This window comes from Bubalus kerabau, chromosome 5, assembly GCF_029407905.1.
Source record: "Bubalus kerabau isolate K-KA32 ecotype Philippines breed swamp buffalo chromosome 5, PCC_UOA_SB_1v2, whole genome shotgun sequence".
Lineage (NCBI taxonomy): Eukaryota > Metazoa > Chordata > Mammalia > Artiodactyla > Bovidae > Bubalus > Bubalus kerabau.
The window spans coordinates 120129712-120135401 of NC_073628.1; the positions used below are offsets into that span (position 1 = coordinate 120129712).

Consider the following 5690-nt stretch of genomic DNA (forward strand, 5'->3'; position numbering starts at 1 on the left):
TAGATCATCTCTCTCCCACAGAAGCCAGCCTTTCACACGCCAACACTCTGCCCACAGTGATTGCTTTCCATGGGGTAGCTATTTATGGCATCGCCTATTCCAAATACAATCTCAGTGGATATAGAAACTGCTTAAGAATTTGCAACCTGATTTTATTTTTAATTTAGGCTTGGTTTATATCCAAAATATTCCTCCAAGCCTTAAAGCTTTTCAGCCATTTTAGGTACCTCTCTCTCCTTCCTAAGTCCATTAAATAAGATAGCCACCACCCAAGAGACAGTGATTCTGTATCAGGCAGTATGCACGGCTTTTACATACATTATGCTACTTAATCTTCATATGAGATAAGTATTATTCTTATCTCATTTCGTGTATGCAAAAACTGAAGCAGCAAAAGGTTAAATAACTTGAGCAATCTCATATAACTAAAAGTGTATGAAAGTGTTGGTCGCTTAGTCATGTCTGACTCTTTGCAACCCCATGAACTGTAGTCCACCAGGCTCCTTTGTCCATGGGATTTTAAAAGGCAGGAATACTGGAATGGGTTGCCATTCCCTTCTCCAGGGGATCTTCCTGACCCAGGGATCGAACCTGTGTCTCCTGCACTGCAGGCAGATTCTTTACCATCTGAGCCACCAGGGAAGCCCTCGTATAACTAACTGCTGCTGCTGCTGCTGCTAAGTCGCTTCAGTTGTGTCCGACTCTGTGCGTCCCCATAGACGGCAGCCCACCAGGCTCCCCATCCCTGGGATTCTCCAGGCAAGAACACTGGAGTGGGTTGCCATTGCTTTCTCCAGTGCATGAAAGTGAAAAATGAAAGTGAAGTCACTCAGTCGTGTCCAACCCTCAGCGACCCCATGGACTGCAGCCTTCCAGGCTCCTCTGTCCATGGGATTTTCTAGGCAAGAGTACGGAGTGGGGTGCCATTGCCTTCTCCCGTATCACTAACTACTAAGGAGCAAAACCAGAGTTCAAAGCATTCACTGCAGCCCCAAAACTCCACCCTTAATCAGTGTACTCCACTGCCTCTACTTCAGTTTAAATTTTGCTCCTAGAAGACACCTCTTGAAAGAGTAGTGATCCTTCAGGAAGACCAATAAATAATTCCAGCTCATCCGAATTTCTTCTCTGTACCTTTTTTTTTCATTCCAGCACTCGTGGAATTTGGGAACCTCTTACCACAGCACCAGTGTTCATTCTCTCAGGTACCTCCCTTCTCTGCATCTTAGCAGCTCTCTGGCATGGTAATCCTGGGGCTTGTTGCTACAGTCTTCCTGAAAGAGAAGCTTCTTGGCTCCTGCACGTTCTTAATGCTCAGGAGAAGAGCTGCGCTATGGGGCCAATCTGTCACTGGGTCTATATTTAGCACCATCTGCCAGGAATATTTCAAACAGCCTATTTTTGTATGTGCCGGTTTGTGCAAATGGACTGCTCCACCGCTAGTTCGTGGGAAACCAGGGGCATTAAGTGGATGCTCCGGGTTTTATGTTAAGTGTTGTGAGTCAGCCCTTCAACCACCCTTCAAATGAGACTTGGTAGAGGATGGAGGCAGGGTTTTCCCAGGGTGTGAGTCCCAGGGGTCTACACTTTCTGTGACTCAAAAGCAATCCAGGGGTGGCAGCTGCAGAGGAGGCGGAGGGGAGTTCTGGGTTTGGGGAAGATATATATCTTCTCCAAATATAAAAAGCTGAAGGCTTTTGCAGCATCCCTGAGGCAACATGCTGGCTTTTCCCATCTCAGAGCTCCCCTATGCCAGATCCATAAATCACTGGGCAGACTCTTTCAGCCTTAACCAAGCCCGTACTGCCTTTGTGATCCATCTCAGTGAAAGATAAGGTCTCCCATTCACTGAGGGCTTCGGTTTCCAGTGCTGACATTTATAAGCATCAGTTCGCTTCGTCCATTCGACATCCTTATGAGGGAGATTCTAGTCTTAGTCTCAGCTTAGAGCCTAGGAAACTGAGGCTGAGAGAGGCTCAGGGACTCCCAGAGTCAGAATCCAAGCTTGGACTTACTGAAACCAGACCATGATCATCAGCCAGACTCCGGTTATCATACTGACCAGTTCTGTATCTCCTACCCAGTGAATCTCTCTGCAATAGACACTGTAAATTTTTTTGCCTATTATTTCCATCTGCAGCTTATTTTCCAGATTGAATGTTTGACTGCATTTGAGAGTTTCTGGCCATAGGTTTGTTATCCGGCCCCACTGTGACTGCGCTGATTATTCTAAAAACCTCTCCCAGATTGGGCTCAGAAACGGCCCAGTGAGGCAGGGGGCTCTTGGTTTTGCCCTCAGCCTTGAGTAAGATGTGTTTGATGGAAGCCGTTGAGCAGCCTTATAAGAGTCTGCCCCAGCTTCAGAGGTGCAGAGACAAGTATGGAATTTGTCCTTGTAAATGACAAGTGTTGTTGGAATAGGAATTGCCACAAGGGATGGCATGGGCCTGGAGCTGAAAAGACTGACAGGGGAGTGCAGTTCATTAACCCAGCTGACCTGAGTGACTTATTAATCTTCAGAGTGGCTGAATCCAGGCAGATTCCGAATTGTGATAATAGGAAAATATTGAAAGCTATATGGACTTTTTTCTGAGCACAGTTCCTGAGGATGACCGAGCACCCGAGGATGGAAGTTAGTTACGCAGGCTCTGGTTTTGTAGGTTGGAAAGTAGAGGGACTGACAAACATGAGTGGCACAGAAACAGAGATTAGAAGTCAGACCTTTTAATAGACAATTCCACATTCCCTATTTCAGTTGTTTACTCTTATATAACAAGCCACCCTTAAACTTCAGTTCAGTTCAGTTCAGTCGCTCAGTCGTGTCCGACTCTTTGCGACCCCATGAATCGCAGCACGCCAGGCCTCCCTGTCCGTCACCAACTCCCGGAGTTCACTCAAACTCACATCCATCGAGTCGGTGATGCCATCCAGCATCTCATCCTCTGTCGTCCCCTTCTCCTCCTGCCCCCAGTCCCTCCCAGCATCAGAGTCTTTTCCAATGAGTCAACTCTTCCCATGAGGTGGCCAAAGTACTGGAGTTTCAGCTTTAGCATCATTCTTTCCAAAGAACACCCAGGGCTGATCTCCTTTAGAATGGACTGGTTGGATCTCCTTGCAGTCCAAGGGACTCGCAAGAGTCTTCTCCAAACTTAGGGGCTTAAAAAAAGAACAATCATTTTATTATGATCTCCTGTGGATGTGGGAAAGATTGAAGGCAGGAGGAGAAAGCGATGACAGAGGATGAGATGGTTCAGAGGCATCACTGACTCAATGGACATGAGTTTGAGCAAACTCTGGGAGACAGTGAAGGACAGAGAAATCTGGCGTATTGCAGTTAATGGGGTTGCAAAGAGTCAGATATGACTTAGTGACTGAACAACAGCGAGGATGTGGGGGCAGTTGTCTGGCTGTCTGGTCCTCACTAGGGTCTCTCCTGCAGTTGCAGCTGGATAATGGTTGGGGCTGGAGTCATCGTAAAGTCTTCCTCACATATCTGGAAGTTGATGCTGGTTGTGAATTGAGACCTCACCTTGGCTGTGTGTTGGGACATCTATACATCATCTCTCCACAAGGCCTGAATATCCGCATAGGAAGAGGGCTGTGTTCTCAGAGGGAGAGACCCAAGAGAATGAGGCAAACTCTATATCTCATCTTTTATTACTTAACCTCAGAAGTCACACAGTGTCACTGTATAGTCCCATCATGGTCACAGGCCAGGCCAGATTCAAGAAGATAGAATGCAGACACATTCCTCAAAGGGAGGAGAATCAACATGAATTTTTAAGAAAGGCATGTGAGATGGGATATATACTATGGTGGCCATTTTTGAAAGATGCAATCTTCCATACCAATCACACTGGACTAGGGAAGAATTTGAATTTGGGAGAAATTGGATGAGGGACTATAGCCAGGATTACATGCCAGAGGGCTGGAAGGGCAGGGGAGAATCAAGACTCCAAACAATTCCTTCTCATAGTCAACAAGTGTTTAGTGGGTACTTCTCATGTGCCAGAAATTGGGGATACAACAGTGAGCAAGAAGCAAGACCCTAGCCTTCATGTAGTTTATAGTCTGGTGGGGACATGATAAACACCCGCTCAAATAATTACAGTAACTGTAAAGTTGGGTAAGAAGACTGACAATAAAAGGGTGTATGTGTCTATTTTAGATAAAGAGCTTAGTGATGGCCTCTCTGGGGTGGGCAGACACTTAAGTGGATGAAGTGAAGCATGCTGACATTTGGAGGAAGGACATTCCAGCCTGAGAGAAGAGCAGGTGCCAAACCCCTACAGAAGGATGAGCCTGATGTATTCAAAGTATAACAGGAAGCCCTGTGGCTAGCATGGAGGGACTGAGTTGGAGTAGGGTAGGAAATGAGGTATAAGAAGTTACCAGTGGTTGAAGCTTAATTTGGGGCAAAATGTATTTCAAAACATTTCGTTTGTGAATGTTTGCTCCCCCAGAAGGACAAATCCCCGCTATTAGAAAGTATCCATCATGAATATAGGCTTCCTGTTTTTGAAACGTAAATGACCATGAGTCCCTTTGGGGCAGAGCTGACTGAATACAAATTTCAGAAAACATCTCTGACATGAATGTAGAAGCATCTGGCTCCCCTCAGGGTAACTTCCCACCACTTACCACAGCCAATCTGGTCTTTGTCAGGGCATCTTCCTTTTCAGGGTGTAACTATGACAACGGAGTGTGATGCTGATGCTGCGACTCCGCAGAAGCCCTCTATTTGCACACACGATGCTGTCGGAACATAGAATTGTGAATCAGATTAGTGTCAGCCCCTCCCTTTGTAGTGAACAAGTTATCTGCTACTTGATTCCATTAATGTTTTATTACTGGCTTTGTTTTTACTATGACTCTTTTATAACAAGATGATTAACATGTTCTATAATCGATGGCAGCATTCCCCAAATTTATTTGATCAAGACCCCCGTATTAGTTTTCCATTGCTGCTGTACCAAATCACTACAAACTTAACAGCATAAACAACACAAATGCCTTATCTTACAATCTGCAGATTAGAGGTCTCATGATGGTCTCTACAGGCTAAAATCAAGGTGTCAGCAGGGCTATGTTCCTTTCTTGAGGCTCAAGGGGAAGAGATATTACCTTGGTCATTCCAGCTCTTGGCAGAACAGAATTCCTTGTGGTTATAGGACCAAGGTCTCCAAGGTCTCCTTGCTAGCTGAGGGCTATTCCCAGCTTCTAAAGGCTGCCCCAATTCCTTGGCTCATGGCCCCTTCCTCTATCTGCAAAGCCAACAGTGGTAGGTTGAATAACTCACTTCTTGAATTTCTCCTCCATGTTCTTCTGTCTCATTTCTCTCTGACCACAGCCAGGGAAGATTTTCAACTTTTAAGAACTCATGTGATGAGACTGGGCCCACCTGGGTATACCAGGATGTTCTTTTCATCTGAAGATCCATGCCATTAATCACACCTGCAAAGTTCCATTTACCATGTAACACAACACAGTCACAGGTACCATGGATGAGGATGGGAACATCTTTGGGAGAGTCATTACCTACCACAGGCTTCATTCCCCAACCCCCATGGAATACAGTTTGGGAAGCACTGCGGTAGAGGGCTGAATTCTAGACAGGAAAGAAACCCATTCTTTAGAGGCCATTAAAATAACAAAAGCACTGAGTGAGCACAAGACCAGGTGAAGTTGGA

At 45.7% G+C, this 5690-nt stretch overlaps 1 long non-coding RNA gene across 1 annotated transcript; it reads right to left on the reverse strand.

The window, feature by feature from the left end:
- Positions 1-2730: 2730 nt before the first annotated feature.
- Positions 2731-5288, reverse strand: LOC129654060 (uncharacterized). The gene is made up of 3 exons (XR_008715366.1): positions 5125-5288; positions 4642-4755; positions 2731-3156 (listed from the first exon to the last, which is right to left on the reverse strand). It is a non-coding gene; the product is annotated as an uncharacterized LOC129654060 (long non-coding RNA).
- Positions 5289-5690: the final 402 nt, after the last annotated feature.